General features: G+C 39.3%; 1 protein-coding gene and 2 long non-coding RNA genes across 10 annotated transcripts in view; 2 read left to right on the forward strand and 1 right to left on the reverse strand.

The window, feature by feature from the left end:
* Positions 1 to 19,326, forward strand: part of inaE (inactivation no afterpotential E) — a 146,322-nt gene that overhangs the window by 30,719 nt on the left and 96,277 nt on the right. The window lies entirely within an intron of this gene.
* The window catches only part of LOC143260546 (uncharacterized), a 36,434-nt gene that overhangs the window by 3,926 nt on the left and 13,182 nt on the right, over positions 1 to 19,326 (forward strand). The gene's annotated exons all lie outside the window — the stretch shown is intronic.
* On the reverse strand, positions 2,446 to 3,955 carry LOC143260544 (uncharacterized). The gene is made up of 2 exons (XR_013034822.1): positions 3,654 to 3,955; positions 2,446 to 2,883 (listed from the first exon to the last, which is right to left on the reverse strand). It is a non-coding gene; the product is annotated as an uncharacterized LOC143260544 (long non-coding RNA).

Consider the following 19,326-nt stretch of genomic DNA (forward strand, 5'->3'; position numbering starts at 1 on the left):
TCTAAAGGCTCGATATCATTGGCTCTGATTCCGATTGTCGGCCATGTAGGTCGCTAACAAATCAAACACACTCGCCGGACAGCCTCGAAAAAAATTGTGCCACTTTGTCTGCCGGTGGAATTACTCGTCCTTGACACGGACACAATTTTTCAACATTTAATATCGAGCCCCGCCGTTTAGAAAATTTCTGCTAGTGGAATCACTGGTTCGTAAAATTGAACTTTCGCCATTTTTTAAATTTCTGCGAGTAAAATAACGCAGTTTTCACAGATACGGAATCTTTTGATCCTTAAAATTGAACTTCGCCATTTTGAAAATTTCGGCGTGCAGGATATATATATAATAATAATAATATAATAATATAATAATATAATAATATAATATAATTTGTTTTGATCCTCGAAATTGAGCACGAAGTTGAGACCAGTTTTTAAATTTCTGAAACAAATTTCTTCGAACAAACAATTACGTGCATACAACGTGATTTATAATAACTATCAACGTTATCTTACTCTGGCAATAAATCACTGAACGATATTAACGAGATCCTAATCTCAGTGTAATTCTTAAAATACAATTTATCTCTAAAGATTCAACCGATTGATTTAATGTAATGGAAATAGTTTAAAAAGGACGCCGCATAAATAGACGGCGTGGGTCAGAACGGACCCAATCGGTCGAGCCGATGCTCGAAGGTTGTCCTTTTCTATTAAAAAAGCATGAACCGGGTCGGCATCTGACCAGCGTCTTTTTGTTCTCGATGTTGCAACGTCGCACAGTGTTGCCATTCGAAATACTAACTTCTATGTGTGTAACAAATGAATGCACTTATTGTTTTATATGTGCTGCGGTGACTAATAAAAATTGTTTAATACGACATCTCGTTCACAAGGAACGTATTGATTGAAAAATAATCAAATAAGGTGAAATAAAATAATATAAAATTATATTCAATTAAATTAAATTTAATAATAAGTCTATTAAAATAATATAATAAATAATAAATCATCGTTTGCAGAAGTAGATGCTTCAAGGTTAGATGAAACGATGTCTTCATCAAACGAATTTTCGATGGGAATGTAGCTAAAATTTATTCGTGTTCGCAACACTGTCAGAGAAACACCGATACTCTGAATTGTGTGGACGCTGCACCGTGCGGCGAGCATATATATTTTTTCCGAAATCGAGTTACCAGTTTCGTCCGCCTAATTGGCACAAATCGCAGTGCCGCTGTACGTCGCCGCCGGTTAATTAAAACTGGCGTTAATCCTGGCATTAACGGGGGGATCTTAATTGAACGAGTTACCATCGTCTTGAGGACGGGTTTACCGGTCGCCGGGCGGACAAAGGTGGTAACCGACGCGAAAGATCGATACCAGGTGATTATCGACTTGAGCAAATTGGAGGGAGTGCGAGCCCCTCAATCAAGCGGATGCGTAATCGGAACGCGGAGCTGTGTTGCCTCGCGACCGAAGGGAAGGGGAGAACGAAAGACGCGGCACGCGCGCGCTCTTTTTGGTCGACTGTGCCGAATTCATGGACGAGAGAAAGTCCGATCTGTGTGTCAGGACGAAACTGTAAGTCCTGGCACATTAACCTTTGGACGGCGGATTATTCTCGAGCAATTTTATATTAACATTATTTTATTTTATTTTATTTTATTTTATTTTATTTTATTTTATTTTATTTTATCTTATTTTATTTTATTTTGTTTTATTTTGTTTTGTTTTATTTTATCATTTTATTTTATACTAATATTTTTATATTAATATTTGTATATTATTAAAACCACTTTGTCGAGACCAAAGTTAAACCTTCTATTAGTTTCAATATTAATAGTTCATAATTACATACGACTGTCGCAAAATTATAATCTAGGTGGAATGTTTGTAACTCCGGGTCAAAATTGACCCGGCGCCCGCTATCCGAGGGTTAAATAGAAATATAGAGTTAAATAGAACGTCTGACAAGAAGAGGTCCTCAGGCGTGACGCTCACTTCTCGATGAGATTTTGCACGGTGATAGAGCTCGCGAAGCTGAATCTAACGATACCCGGTTTTGCGTGCAAGCGGCTTATAGTTCCTGAGATATTTAATGTTAAAGTTGTTAGTGAGAAAGCCAGAGAGACGGCTCGCTGCACCGTGTCGCATGCTAGAGGAGTGCTCGCGAGTGGTGGGGGAATGGTAGAGGCGAACGTTAGGAGTGGGAGTGAGCGCGTCTTCCCATAGGTCCTTTTCCCCCACTCCATCGCCTCGCCACCCTACTCCGTCGCACGGTGCCGCGTCACTGACAACTTTAACATTAAATATTTCGAAAACTATAAGCCGTGTGCACCTAAAACCGGGTATCATTGGATTCAGCTTTACGAGCTCTATCACTGTGCAGAAGCTCATTGAAAAGCGTGCGTCACGCCTGACATATATAATAATAATTATATTTTATAAATAAATATATATAATATAATATATTATAAATAAATACATATATACATATAATAATAATAATAATAACCTGACCACGTCACTGTGGCATCACCGGTACTGTGGTATTCTGTGCAACTCGCATCATCCTGTTCGCATGGCTCCGGCGAGGAGACAGTGGATGACAAAGCGTCGCGCTGAAATTCTATTAACACTCCGCCGGCCAACCACCACCCCTTTTGGTGACCCGCGATCCCCACGGTGATCTGTTTAACGCTGCGACTGCGATTTTCCCGCATTTTAGCAACACGGCGCGTTCGACGAGATAGGTAGAACGAATGGCCGGATAATGGAACCTTGGCACGGTGCTAGACTTGATATCCGTTGATTTATGCGATTTCGTTTTCGGCGATTATTTTTTTGGAGTCTTCTATTCGTCGCTGATACCGATGAACCTGAAGACCTATTAATGATAGTAATAACGCTTTGTTGTTTATTGTACAGGGTGCCTCATAATTATGCTAACACCCGGAAAGAAGTGATTCCTGAGATCATTTGAAGTAACTTTTTCCTTAGCGAAAATGCAATCCGTCGCTTCGTTAACGGAACAATCGGAGAGCGAGTGTGGCCGGCGCTCCGCCCTTGCGGCCAATGCCGCGTCGCGCCGACTGTCTGACGCGGCGGTGGTGGTCGTGAGGGCGGCGCGTCAGCCTTACGTGATCTCTTATTGGTCACGGTTTTTCGTTAATAACTCGTAAACGAAGCCGTGGATTGTATTTTCGCTAAGGAAAAAGTTACTGCAAATGACCTCAGGAATCACTCCTTTCCGGGTGTTAACATAATTATGGGACACCCTGTATACATAAACATTTAATATGTAACAATTAATAAGTTAAAATTAATTACTCTAATTTGTAATTTAATGTAGTAAAAATATATTTCGATTTTTCAGACGTTTCTGTCTTTAGAAATGTTTTTATTCGTATAAAAGTATTTAAAACAAATATTTCTTAAAATCTTAAAAATTTACTTTTCGTATACGTTTTTAATCTGGAATCACAGCGATTGGGACAGGCGCAGAAATTGGGACAGGCACAGAAATCGGAACAGACAGAGAAATCGGTATAGGCACAGTAATTGGTACAGGCACAGTAATCGGGACAGGCACAGTAATCGGGACAGACACAGTAATCGGGACAACTATCACGTCGCTTCGTCGATCTCAGACTGTACCTTTCCAGACACTCGAAAAGACCCGATGAGTTGCGCGAATAAAACTTCCCCGCCCTTTGTTCCCTCGGAGAAGTTTCTTTCCAGACAGTGACAAGGTTCAATCTTCGAGCAGAACGGCGACGGAAAGGGCTGCGGGATTCCAGGAGAAAGGGGTGAAGCTCTTCCTTCTGGCTTCTTCCTGAAACCGAGCGTCTACGAAAATCGATTCCGCGTATCTACCGTGCCCCGGCTGTGGTGCACGCGACGCGAAAGAATTCGAGAATACGCGCGGACACGTCCTCCTGTCAGGCCGCGGGGCTCGCAGAAATATCATAACATCGGAACGGTACTATGCCCGCAGAAAATGAGATGCAGTAGCTTCTGCTGAAGTTTCCCGCATCGAATTCCCGGCGGAGCAGCCGCGAGCATCTAAAGTCTAAGCGCTGCGGCGAGAACTCCGTCTGGTTTGTTGCTCTCTTAAAATTCAAGACGTCCGGCTTGGGGCACCTGCGCTCGCGAACGTGCTCCTGCAGCCGCAATGGGGACAGGCTGCTGCAACTTACGGGTGCAAACGACGTTTAACTACCGCACGTTGTTCCAGAAGTTCCGTTCTCGGATTGACGAGTTGATAATGAAGGAACGGGCTCAGCCTGTAGGTACTCGGTGTCCACGGAAACTCCGTGAAACGAAAGCAGTTGGTTCGATCGAGGTAACATTGACGAGGCAAGATTCGTTAACTTGTTGGCTGCCGGATGGCAGCCTAGACGAATTCGTTCAGATAGAGATAATTTAGGGATAAAGCAGGTTTACCAAAGGGATATCCGAGGTCTGTACAAGGTTTGATCAAGATCTGATCAATGTCTGACCAAAATCTGACCAAGCTCTGACCAAAATCTGACTAAGGTGTGACCAAAATCTGACTGAGATATGACCAAAATCTCATCAAGATTTGACCAAGATATGACCAAGATGTGATCTAGATGTGACCAAAATATGACCAAGATATGACCAAGCTGTGACCTGGATGTGATCAAGATATGACCAAAATCGAAATAATTTGGGGCTAAAACGGACCTATCAAAGATCTGATCGAGATTATGATCTAGATGTGATCAAAACCTGATCAAAATCTGACCAAGATGTGATCAAAATCTGACCAAGATGTGACCAAAATATGATCAAGATGTTACCAAGTTATGATCAAAGTTATGACCAAGATGTGACCAAGTTATGATCAAAGTATGACCAAGTTATGACTAAATTTTTTTCCAAGATGTGACCAAAATCTTTTCCAAGATGTGACCAAGGTATGACTAAGATGTGACCAAATTATGACCAAGATATGACCAAATTATGACCAAGATATGACCAAAATCTATTCCAAGATGTGACCAAGTTATGACCAAGATATTACCAAGTTATGATCAAGATATTAGCCAAATCTGACCAAGATATGACAATAACATGACCAAGATCTGATCAAGACCCGGCCCAATTGTTCACATGGAACTCAACGCGTTCATTAACGCTACTCATAATGTGCGTGACTTCGCTCAAACCTAATCTAGAGATAACCAGGACATAACGGAGACGTAGCCAAGACCTAATGGAGAACTAACCTCAAATCTACTCCAATTGTTGATAGAGTAGTGAACGTGCCAATAACGAGTTCGTTGCAGGATTCTTGGAACACGATGCTATTTACTCATCGATCTGTTGAACGAAGCCCCGTGATCGGAAGGCTCTATCCCGCAATCAAATTGGTTAGCTGCGAAGCTGTACAAATAGGCCGCCGCCATTTTCTTTAACCTGGTGTCCGAGAACCGTGGAACCTGCGACGATTGCACCATGATGTGCCTCTCTGAAATGGGATTTAGAATTGGGTCTTGATGGTGGAATATTCAGTGTACAATTATTGATCTATATTTGCAAAAAGATGAGTCATAAAATATGAGAAGATCGGGTACCATGTACATAACCTAACCCTTACATTTTTATTTGGCGTTGGAAGGCATTATGGTTACCATTGATACTCTAATATTATTTTTATAATAATAATAATATATTATTAAATTAACAATATTATTATTATACATGTGTATAATACTCTAAAATACGTCAGTAATTGAAAACATCTAGGTTCGATATAGGTTAGGTCTGGGTTAGATTTCGATTTGGGTTAGGCACAAAATTCCGAGGCCATAAGATGTCATAGACATAACCTAACACTTAAATTTTTATTTAGCCGTGGAAGACGTTATGGCTATTATTGATACTCCAATAGTTGACTACTGTTTCAGTAATTAAGTTCAGTCTGAATTCGATATAGGTTAGGTCTTGGTTAGATTTCGATTTGGGTTAGGTCTGAGTTAGACTTCGATTTGAATTAGATTTGAGTGAAGTTTGGGAAAGATGGCGTCATAGTTGTCTGCTTAAGTATTGATCAAGATGGCGCTATTGACAACGGCACTTTTTTTTACTGTCATCTCGATAGCAACTCGATCGAGAGAACGAATTAATTTCCGCGGGATAAAAAATCGTAAAGACGCGAACGATGCTACATTTCTGCTTCTTTTCACGGCACCGTTCAGCCTCGTCTCTCCGAATCCCATAAGACAAAAAAAAAGAGTGCGAACTTCCACCATTAATTTCAGACATATCCGATTCCGTTTTCCATATACTGAATTATGGAGCCGCTCGGAAATCCGCGACCGTATTCCTCGAAGCCTGCGGTTCTACGTGCACTGCTTATGGCTTATGAAAATCCTCGCAGAAAGGATCAAACAGAGGCTCCTCTTTTATATTTTCAATATTATAGAAGATTTCATTCCGTCGCCGCTTTCCCGGGGAAAAAAATTTGCAATTTCACTCGACCAATGTGAATTCCTTGCCGCTTGGTATTTTGCGATCAGCCGAGCACCCGTGCGATTATCATTTTTTCTCGTCGACTTGATCGTTCCTGACAGCCCTCATTGCCATCCGGAATATTAACCCGATCTTCGATAATAAAGAGAAACGAGACTCTAACATTTTTGCTAATTTGCCAGAAGCATCGAAATTGTTTTCCTTCGAGAAAAATATTCTCGCATTGTATTTATTAATTATTATTTTGATTATTAATTATTACCGTCAATTATTATCGTAATATTATCAATTGTTATCGAAATTATTAATTATTATCCTAATTATTAATTATCATAACAGTTATTATAATGGCTCGGCGGTGTCGTAATTATTAATTATTATTCCAATTATTCGTCAGCAATATTTCCACGGAGAGATTACGAAAGCTCGAACTTGCGTTGAGCAATTAGTCTTCGAGCTTCGTAATGTTGAAAGCTGCGACCAACATTAACTAGTTCATAGATTTATCCGATACCTTAGCGCCCATAGTGGAAGAGAGAGAGAGAGAGAGAGAGAGAGAGAGAGAGAGAAGCAAAGAGTGAGAGAGAGGGACAGAGAGAGCTGGCGGAACTCACGAGGCCGCTAATAATAGCGGCGCATCTAATTGCAACTATTACTCGTGATTTGTGATCGATAGCTGAGTTATTTTCTGTTCCGTGGCGTAGGTTCGCTGATAAATGGCGAAACCAGTTACGCCGGAACCAGTCGCGGCCGCAACTCGAGCTGGCTTTAGCAAATCTCTGTTGAAACGCCATTAAATACCATCGACACGCTCCTTGATCCGTATCTGGAATACAATTCGCTGTTCCAGAAGAGTGTGCATCACCATTCGTACAACACGTGGGGTTACAAAACCTAGAAATCGTTCGTACTTAATCGTACGAAACATTGAAACTGATACATTGAAATTAACACACGCTTTCAGAATAACTTGAGAATTTGAATCTCAGATATTTACGAGATCGTTCGATGAAAATTGTCGCTTTTCTAGACAGAGTGCCCTGAAAACGATTCCTCAGGCGATTTCGAGTAACTTTTTCCTTAGCGAAAATTTCGTCCGAGGCTCCGTTAACGAGTTATTAACGAAAAACGCGGACCAATCAGCGATCGAGCGCAGCGGACGCGTTCCCGCGCGATAGCGAGCGCGCCGCGCCATTGGCCGCGCGACAGTGAGCGCGCCGCCGTACTCGTCCTCCGATTGGTCCGCGTTTTTCGTCAATAACTCGTCAACGAAGCGTCGAACAAAATTTCCGCAAAGGAAAAAGTTGCTTGAAATCGCCCAAGGAATCGCCTGGTTCTCTCAACAAAGAGTTCCGGGACACCCGGTGGTTACGGCGCCGCTGCGTATTCTGCACGGCAACCTTCTCGCCGGCGTCCTTCGCGACACAGAAAAATCCTGATTGATCAACTAATAATAAAAAGATAATAGGGGTGGACCGCGCGCTGCGGCATAAAAAATCCATACCATTATTATTTTCAGACGTTCTCGCCGATGATTATATTTAGAACCGTCGCGAGAGCCTCCATCGAAAATCTCGGCGGATTCAATATCAAATCGGCCAAAAGCCGGCGTTACACGACGGGATCACGCGACGATTCCTCCTCGCTCGCGTTACCGTGCCAATATCGACGTGTTAGTTAGTTAGCTCGAAATATCATTCCAAGTTTATTCCAAGTGTCGGCCGAAGTAAATAACAGGTTTATGTATCCCGCGGCGGAGAGCGGTCTCTCCCCGCGCGGCTTCGGGACGCGAGCCGAACTTTCGACACGAACTAATACGAACGAGATCTCACGTTTATCGCTACTACGCCCGTGTTAATCCCGATTATTCATTAATTAACGACAGGGAAGACTGTTATCCGAATTGTACGGACACAGCTGTCGACGGCGACGGACTCTACGGAATTTTCGATCGCTCCGGACCGTACGCTTCGTTCCAACTTACTTCGCTAACAGTCTGCCCTTTGGGACGCGTGACGTCATTAACTTCTTGGACACCGTTCCATACAGTTAGGATGTCGGGGATCGACTCATTTAACTAATTAATTTTTATTTACCCTGTAGTGGTAGAAAGAACAATACAAATTAATAGTATATAAATGTACAAATATAATATTTTTGTATATATATAATATTTATTATTATATTTATATTATAATATACATACATACATTTATATATATATATATTTATATATTTTATCATAATATTTAATTATATTATTATATTATATTTATATATATAAATATAATATAATAATATAATTAAATATTATAATAAAATATACAAATAATACACAAATCTTCTCTGCTTTTTGAATGTAGCAAGTGCAAGATTTTTTAAAAAAAGTCAGACGTCCAAATAAACTCTCAGTTATTTTTACAACTTATCGTTGAATTTTTATGTTTATCTAAAAAAGTTCAAAAGCGCGACTAAACTGTCTACCCAAATCTAGAACAACGAGACAGAAATCTCACTATTTTGCAAATATCTGTCCACTGTTCTTTTTTTTAAACATCCTGAACAATTTTTAGCTATCAAATACAATATTTATTCGAGTTTTATTCAGGCATTTTCCGCTAGAACAATTTCAAACAACACCGGTAACGACGGGTAAAGAGGACAACAAAATTGGTACTCATTAGTATTCATTGGTATTCAGAGAGAAACATGGTACTCATTTATCTTTCTACCACAGTTTCGTCGCACAGTTAAGTAGTTATTTCGTCGAATAAACGATGAAAATAGTTTGAAGAATGAAATGAAAATAATTTCAATGGAGCAGCAACGTTGCCCGCGACGTACAAACACGTCCCAGCAACCGGCGATTTTAATCAAGGTCTGCGCCCGTGGCGGAATGTTCGAAACGTTCACCCCATCGACGGTCTCACCCCCGCGAGAGGGGTAGAAGAGGTCCGTGAAGCATCCCACGCATCTGGAGGGCTATCCCGACCGGTCGATTTTTTTCGGTCGACCTTACGGACGCGTCCCCTCCCCCCCTCCCCCCACGCCGAAGCCCCTCCACGCGTCAAACGCCGAATTGTTTTACGTAGCTGCCCCGCCGTGAGAGGGTGGTCCCCTTCCCGACATCGATGCAAATCCACCCCCGCGATCCTTTCATGCCGCCTACCATCGAACCATACTTCCTTCCCCCCGTACCATGCCTCCTTCCACCGAACTAGACCCCAAACCCAGCCGTACGTGGCAGCAGGAAGCCCCTCTGGACGAAAATCTACGTCTATCCTCTTTGTGCGCGAATCTGCAACGGAAAAATCTGCGAACCTGACGCAGACTAAACGTGAATTATGGTTCAGGTTGTAAGTAGACTGCGTATTCTTTTGCGGAATAATTATTTTTTCATGTTGTGTTCTCGAATTATAATTGAAAATATTGGGCAGACCTAACAGGAACCTAATCAGGACGTGATTTAGACCTAATGCAGACTTAAATTGTAATTATGACTAGATCGAGGATTCTTTTGCGGAATAATTATTTTGTTAATGTAGTATTCTCGAATTATAATTGAAAATATTGGGCAGACCTAACAGGGACGTAATCAGGACGTAACCTAAACTTAACGCAGACTTAAATTATAATTATAACTAGACCGAGGGTTCTTTTGCGGAATAATTATTTTTTAATGTAGTATTCTCGAATTATAATTGAAAATATTAGGCAGACCTAACAGGAGCCTAATCAGGACGTGATTTAGACCTAATGCAGACTTAAATTGTAATTATGACTAGATCGTGGGTTCTTTTACAGAATAATTATTTTGTTAATATAGTATTGTCGAATTATAATTGAAAATATTAGGCAGACCTAACAGGGACCTAATAAGGACGTAACCTAGACCTAACCCAGGCTTAAATTATAATTATAACTAGAGGATTTTTAACTCGGGAATTTTACGAAATTTTTCTTATTAAAAGATGAAGTTTATTGATCAGGTTGTGTCTGGGTTAAGTATGCCAATAAATAATAACAAATAATAAGCGAGAAAGAAGAATAAATAAAAAATCGTAAGAAATGTTTACATGATTAAGATCAACGACGCGATATATTTTACAAGGAATTGCTGAATATTTAAAATTCCATGTTGGGGATGCGATCATGGGGCCCCATGTAATTTGAATATCGGGTAATGACTTTTTCGAATTTCGTCCATGGCAACGTTCCCCTCGTTTCTGTTTGTCGCGCGTGCGAGGGGTCGATAGAGGTTTTTCGGGGGCCGTTCCCAGCGTCCCGTTGCGATAAATGCCCCTTTGTCTCTGGCAAACGACAAAAGTGCCTCCCTTTTGCGGCACAAGGCTGCACCGCGCCAAGAGGACGCTTCGTAACCAGCCACGTTCCTTTTTCCGCCTCTAATTTCACGAACGATATGCTCTCTCTTTCCCTCTCTCTCCCTCTCTCTCGCTTGCTCGTTCTCTCCCTCTCTCTCGCTTGCTCGTTCTCTCTCTCTCTCCCGCTTGCTCGTTCTCTCTCTCTCTCTCTCGCTTGCTCGTTCTCTCTCTCTCTCTCTCTCTCTTGCTTGCTCGTTCTCTCTCTCTGTCTCTCTCGATCATTCGTTCTCTCTCTCTCTCTCTCTCTCTCTTTCTCTCTAAACGGAGCACTCGACCCCCTTCGGGTTCGAGGAACGGGTGCTAACCCTTTGAGGACAAATGTCGGCGTTTCGACGTCACCAGAACGGCACATCTTATTCCAGAAGTTGCAGGACCTACAGCTTCATTATGCATACTGACTGAGTCATCATCTATCATTCTCGCCTGAAGTGTCTTCGTTGCTTCCAATTGCCTGAGAAAATGCACAAAAACGGCTAACGATTGCCCAACGACAAGTTAATTACTGCAATGTAAGAGATCTTTGTCATCAAACCCAATTTTCACGAAATTTCAAGGTCATGTCAACGTGTTTTTTTATATTGGATGATATAAAGTCAATAATGTATATCGGAAATGTAAAGTCAATAATGTATATTATGTGTTGACCTCCAAGTATCCTCCGAAAGAGATTCTTCAACAATGTTTTACTGTTTAGATTAGCTGATCTTTCTTCTCTGCGAGAACATTGTTGCTAGACCCCAAGTATAAGTACAAGATTCGTCTGTCATCTCCTTAGATATAAGTACATGCGAAGATTTTAGCTATATTATTTCCACAACATTTTTCTGTAATGTATTTGCTATAACATTCTGTTGTATATTGTAGCAATGTATTTGCGACACAATATTTTAACTACAATGTTTTTGCTACAACATTCTTGCCATAATATTCGTGTCACAACATTCTTGCTACAATATTCTTGCTACAACATTCTTGGCACAATATTCGTGTCACACTATTCTTGTTACAACATTCTTACTACAATATTCTTGCTACAACATTCTTGATACAACATTCTTGTCACAATATTCGTGTCACAAACGCTTGCTATAATGTTGGTGCCACAATGTCCTTGCTTCAACATTCTTGCCACAATCTTGGTGTTATAACATTCTTGTTACAACATTCTTGCTACAATATTCTTACTACAATGTTTTTGCCACAACATTCTCGATATAACATTCTTGTCACAATATTCGTGTCACAAAATTCTTGTTATAATGTTGGTACCACAATGTTCTTGCTATAACAACCTTGGTACAATATTCTTGCCACAATGTTCGTGTCACAAAATTCTTGCTACAACGTTGGCGCCATAATATTCTTGCTACAACATTCTTGTCACATCATTCTTGTTACAACATTCTTGCTACAATATTCTTGCTTCAACATTCTTGCCACAATCTTGGTGTCACAACATTCTTGTTACAACATTCTTGCTACAACATTCTAGTTACAATATTCGTGTCATAAAATTCTTGTTACAATGTTGGTGCCACAATATTCTTGGTAAAACATTCTTGCCACAAAGTTCGTGTCACAAAATTCTCGCTACAATGTTGGTGCCATAATGTTCTTGCTACAACATACTTGCTACAATGTTATCACCACAATGTCCTTGCAGTACTATTCCTGTGAAAATATTCCTGCTGCAATATTCCCGCCACAAAGTTCTAACAGCAATATTCCAGTCACAACGTTCGTGTCGCAACGTTCTCCCTATAACATTCTCGTTTCCCGAGATCGTAACATCCACTGTTCTCGAACAGTCGCATGGAACCAGCGACATTCCGTTGCTACAACCCCAGAGCGGCGGGCCGCAGATACGATCGAATCACTGCGAAACACGAGATTAGGTTTCACCCATAACCTGGTTCGCGAACTCGCGTGTACGGCGATAGTCAGCACGCGTAATCGTCCGGTTTCCGACGAGTGGGCTCCGGCGGGACTAAACATCGGTGCCGTTTGACGAGCTGGTACGAGAGAGAGCCGGTGGCCCAATTAAGCTGCAAGTCGATTTCCGAAAGACCGATCCCGCGGCCGCCGCCGCGGCCCGCGCCCATAATTAATCGACTTCGCGCGGCTTGTCGGTTAATTTACGATGCCGGCCGCGCCGCGATATTGCACAACCGCGGCCTCGGCAATCTTCCGCAACACATTAAGCATGCAGTTTCAAAATTTTAACTTTCATATATTATGACTTGATATATTATATATATTTCATTTTATACATTATATATATTTTTTATTTTATATATTATATATATTTTATTTATATATATTATATTATATTATATTTATATTATATTATATTATATTATATTATATTATATTATATTATATTATATTATATTATATTATATTATATTATATTATATTATATTATATTATATTATATTATATTATATTATATTATATTTATCGGTAATTACAGAGTTGTGTGTAACATTCTGGAGGGGGGGGGGGACATTTTCCCGTAAATTAGAATTGAGGAATTGATATTTCGCCAAAAAATCGCGTAAGCGTTTCGAAGATCGTTGAAACAGCGTGAAAAAAGGAACTAATCTCGATTCGCGGCTGCTTTGCATGGAGCTTAGCGCCATGCCACTCTTTCGCGGAGTCAATGCGGATGGCTGCGTGGACCCGCAATTTCGCCGAGCTATTTCCGTGGGAAGAAGATTGCGGTCGGCTCTTTGTGCGATCTCAGGATCAAGTACTTTCCGTGCGATTGCTTATGTAACGTATCACTCTTGGCGCTGGAAGTGGTGAGAAGGCGATCGCGTTTGTTTGCTTCGGTAACGTAAGTAGAGCGAAGTCGTCAGAAACAAAAATGAAAAATTGTCCAAAAATTGTTTAAATATTGTCTAAAAATTGTCTAAAATGTTCACGTACAATTTTCTAAAATATCCATTTTGATTTAATTTTCTAAAAATTGTCTAATATATACACATGTAGTTTAAATAAAATTGTTTAAATATTGTCTAAAAATTGTATGAAATATTCAAGTGCGATTTTCTAAAAATTGATTAAAAATTGTCTAAAAATTGTCTGAAATACTCAAGTGCAATTTTCTAAAGATTACTTAAAAATTGTCTAAAAATTGTCAACAATATTCAAGTGCAATTTTCTAAAAATTGACCAATAATTGTTTAAAAATTGTCTAAAAAATTGACTAATAATTGTCTAAAAATTATCTAAAAATTGTCTTAAAAAATCGACTAAAAATTGTCTAGAAATTGTCTAAAATTTGTCTAAAATTCGTCTAAAAGTTGTCTAAAAAAATCGACTAAAAATTGTCTAAAAAAAAAAAAACGTGCAGTTTTTAAAAAATTGTCTGAAGATTGTCTAAAACATTCACGTGCAATTGTTTAAAAAGTTATCTAAAAGAATCGTCTAAAAATTGCCAAAAATCGTCTAAAAACGATGCAAAAGCCGGAGCAAGAAGGAAAAAGAATTGCCGTACTCTGTCATCCGAAAGATCATAAAAAAAAAGATTGGCGCAAATAAAAGTAAACGTTTCGTCCGTAGTAACGAGTTCGCAGCTGCTGCGAAAGAGCACGCGCGCCGCGATGTTTCACGAAGGGGAACGGTGTTCCATCAGCGATCGAATATAGTCTTCGTAACGAAATGTTCAGTCGCGGTGAACTTTAGCTCCGGTTCGCGATTTCTATTCTTGGAGCGTAACATTCAAATTCAGATTTAAACACCGTCGCTCGTAATGGGGCATAAAGGTTAATACCGCGTGTGAAACAACAGCGGGCGTGGGTGGAGAGCGCGTTCTATCAGAAAAACAGACGGACGCGTGGCTGTTTTGCCGGGGATTACCAGAGTAAATTTGTTTAGATGGTTTTTTCACATTTTCACGACAATGTACTTTGGTATTTAGGTGTACGTTTCAGCGTTCGCCGCGTGGCAATTTTTATGATTATGCACGTATATATATATACGTACAATATTTTAAAAATTATCTGAAAATTATATAAAATATTCACGTGCAATTTTCTAAAAATTGCGTAAAAATTGCGTAAAAATTGTCTAAATATTGTCTGAATATTGTCTAAAAAATGTTTAAAATATTCACGTGCAATTGTCTAAAAAATTGTCTATAAAAATGGTCTAAAAATTGTCTAAATAATTTTTATTTAAATAATATTTTTTAGATATTATCTGAAAATTGTCTAAAAAATATTTATACGTGCAATATTTTAAAAAATGTTTGAAAATTATATAAAATATTCACGTGCAATTTTCTAAAAATTGCATAAAAATTGTTTAAAAATTGTTTAAAAATTGTCTAAATATTGACAAAAATTGTTAAAAATATTAACGTTCAATTTTCTAAAATATTCATTTTGATTTAATTTCCTAAAATATTCATTTTAATTTAATTTCCTAAAAATTGTCTAATATATAGCGCCTTGACTTCGAAAATTTCTTTATTATTATTCTTATTATTTATTCATCGTTTCACGCGGAAATGGGTCTTTTAACGCGAAACAATTCTGAACGTGCGATTTGAATATCGTTGATAAAGTATGACGAACCAGAGAGAGAGAGAGAGAGAGAGAGAGAGAGAGAGAGAGAGAGAGAGAGAGAGAGAGAGAGAGAGAGAGAGACCCGGTCGAAACAGTTTCGTGCGATTCCACATAGTCGTGGATCACATGATTCGTGTTCCCGAAGATACTTGAAATAAGAAATGGCTCGCGTGTTCGCTGGAAGTTCGCCTGATTAAATTACATTCTACACGAACATGCTAATACGAACGTTTTACGCGAGCTTATCGAATATAATATACAAATGTAAATTGGCGAATATAAATTCCGCACGGTAACGAAAACTTTCTAATAATTACGGAGCGTTTGAAATTATAAGCTGCAGCGAAAAACACCGACGAATTAATTCTTTTATTATTCCAGTTCAAAATCACGCGTTTCATTGAGCTAGGGGCTGCGCTTGTTTCAATTTTCTGGAAGGATCTCGCGATTTCCTTTGCAACCTAAGTTTACCTATATTAAAATAGATACTTTCAGCTTTAATTTGAGCTAAATAGCATTGAAAATGTTCTGCAGGAACATTACCTAAATTTATCTTGAGTTATCCTTTTAAAATCAGAGCATTTTTCGTGGAGTTCGGGGTTGCGCTTTTTCACTTTTCCGAAATGGTCTCATAATTTCTTTTGCTACCTAGATTACACTATATTAAAACGAATACTTTCAGCTTTAATTTGAGCTAAGTAGCATTAAAAAAGCCCTGCAGGAACACAACTTAAATTCACCTTGAAGTTTCCTTTTAAAATCGAGACATTTTTCACGAAGTTCGGGGTTGCGTTTTTTTAATTTTACGAAATGATCTCGCGATTTCTTTTGGAACATAAGCCACCTTATATTAAAACGGATACTGTCAGCTTTAATTTGAGCTAAGTAGTATTAAAAAAGTCAGACGGGAATATAAGTTATAATCGACCTGAATTGTCTGTATAAAGTCGAGGCATTTTTCATTAAAGTAGGGCTCTGCATTTTCCGATTTTTGAAACTGATTACGTTATTCTTTTTTAAGCTTCTCTATCCTTTCTTAAAGTAGAAATATGAAATTTTAATATAAGCTAAGTAGGCTTAAAAAAATCGCACGAGAACACATTTTAAAATCGTCTTCAACTTTCACCTTAAAATCGAGACATATTTCTTCGTGGTAGGGACTAGGATTTTTCGATTTTTCAAAATAATTAAGCTATCCTTTTTTAAATATCATTTAACCTATCTTAAAGTAGAGATATTAGGCTTCAATTTGAGCTAAGTAACGCTAAAAAAGTCTCCCGGGAACATACTTTGAAAGCTTCTTAAATCTTCCCTTTAAAATCGAGACATTGTGCTTCGTATCACTCCCTGCGATTCTTCGATTTTACAAAATGAATACGCTAGTCTTTTTTAATATCATTTAACCTATCTTAAAGTAGAGGCATCGAACTTCAATTTAGGCTAAGTAGCATTAAAAAAGTCTCCCGGGAACATAATTTGAAAGCTTCTTAAACCTTCCCTTTAAAATCGAGACATTGTGCTTCGTATCACTCCCTGCGATTCTCCGATTTATCAAAATGAACACGCTATTCTTCTGTAATCTTATCCACTCAGTCTGAAACTAGACACTTCCACCTTTAATTTCAGCTAAGTATCATTAAGAAAGTCCGCCATGAACGCAACTTAAATTCAACTTGAATTATCCCAATGAAATCGATACATTTTTCATCGCGTCGTCGGGGCTCGATGTTTCCCGATTTTTCGAAACGATCGCGCGATTATTTTTCCACCCGACTTAATTCATCTTCAAATGGAGATTTCCACTTTAACGAATTCGAATTAAACCGAATTCTTCAGCATCGAGAATACCTCCGAGAGATATATCCGCGAGAGTCTTAATGGGAGTTTGATGAGCGCCGAGATGATCGCGTAAAAATCTTCGATCGAAAAAGGAAACAGCTCTGGCCTTGATATAATCAGAAGTTTAAACACTTTCCATCTAAACGAATTCCATTTCTGAACGGGGGGTAGACGGATTTGCTGTCTTAGCAGGATCCCCGGGGAAGAATCCGAAGAAGAGATCATTCCCGTCTCTTGCTCTCGTCGGGCGGCGCAGCTCGCGTTGATCGAGTTTTCTAAAATGCAAATGGAACGGTGTCTGTCCGGGGCCAGGCACCATTCCTCATCGAACGAAACAAACATTCCGTGACCAATCAGCGATCCGCGCTATCACGGGAGAACACACGATAATTCAATGTTCGCGTAAACAGATTACTCGCCGTTAATCTAATCGATATCGTGATCTACGATCGACGAATTGGAGCGGAGCAATCCTGGCTTTAGAAATCTTAAGATTTTTAATCGGATCAAATTTTCAATCTAAATCTGACTCGAGACCTAACCAACAGCTGACTCAGACTATACTGATAATTTTGTTATTATACTTAATTATTATAAGTTATTATACTTAACTAAAGTTTGCAAAATAATTTTCGAGAGCGAGCCTGGATTAGGTCTGAATTAGGTTAGGTTGTTCGAAGTGTATGTTAGGTCTCAGTTAGGTCTCTCGATTAGGTCTGCGTTAAATCAGAGATAAAAGAATGACTGTATTATAGGCTGTTTTATTCAGTTAAGCCTGGATTAAGTCTGGATTAGGTTAAGGTTAGGTTACTCACAGCGTAGGTTGGGTCTCAGTTAGGTCTCGGTTAGATCAAAGATAAAAGATAAGGTTTAGGTTAGGTTATTCGAAATGTAGGTTAGGTCTCAGTTAGGTCTCGATTAGATCTGCGTTAGATAAAAGATAAAAGAGAACTATTATATTATTGGCTATTTTATTCAGTTAAGCCTGGATTAGGTCTGGATTAAGTTTAGGTTAGGTTGTTCGAAATGTAGGTTAGGTCTCAGTTAGGTCTCGATTAGATCTGTGTTAGATAAAAAATATAAAATAGTTATTGTATTATTGGCTGTTTTATCCAATTAAGCCTGGATTAGGTTAAAGTTAGGTTGTTCGATGAGTAAGTTAGGTCTCGGTTAGATCTGGATTAGGTCTGCGTTAGATCAAAGATAAAAGAACTATTATATTATTGGCTGTTTTATCCAGTTAAGCCTGTATTAGGTCTTGATTAGATTAAGGTTAGATTGCTCGATGTATAGGTTAGGTCTCGATTAGGTCTGGGTTAGATCAGAGATAAAAGAAATTACATTATTCTCAATATTATTATAAATTATATTATTAGCTGTTTTATTCGGTTAAGCCTGGATCAGGTCTGGATTAGGTTAAGGTTAGGTCTAGATACAAGAGAACCATAATATTAATAACTATTATATTGAGTGAGGTCAAGAGTACTATCTCCAAAAACTGTCTCGAAATTTTTCTTCCACGAGCATAGGTCATGGAAAACATTATTAATGTTTCACCGCGTGACTCGGAATTTTCTGAAAATTATAAAAGTATATTTCCGCACGAAAGAACTGATGGTATCTTGACGAGCAGCACTTCCGAGCAGCTGGAATCGCACGGACAAGATCAATTAGCGTTCTTCCGGCGTGTAATAATATTCTCGCGAGCAGTGACACGACGTGCACGCCGCCCATGGCTCTGCCGCCGCAGACGTGATCGATCAATTTTCTTGGATTGCGTGGAAATAGTATTATATTTCGCGCGAATCGTTTCCTACGCGAGAGAAATTGATGAACGGTCGCCGTTCTCATTCTCGTTCTCGTTTCACACTTCCGGCGCTTCGGGCGCGTCGATACGGTCTCTCTGTCACGCGAGAAAATCTCGCGAATGTTCTACGGTATCCGTTATTCGTCCGCCTGTCGACAGCTAATCGATCATGCCCGATCGAGTTGTCGCGGCGTGAAACTTTGATGAAGACGACGATTGGACGGCCG

This window comes from Megalopta genalis, chromosome 14 (assembly GCF_051020955.1).
Source record: "Megalopta genalis isolate 19385.01 chromosome 14, iyMegGena1_principal, whole genome shotgun sequence".
NCBI classification, from domain to species: domain Eukaryota; kingdom Metazoa; phylum Arthropoda; class Insecta; order Hymenoptera; family Halictidae; genus Megalopta; species Megalopta genalis.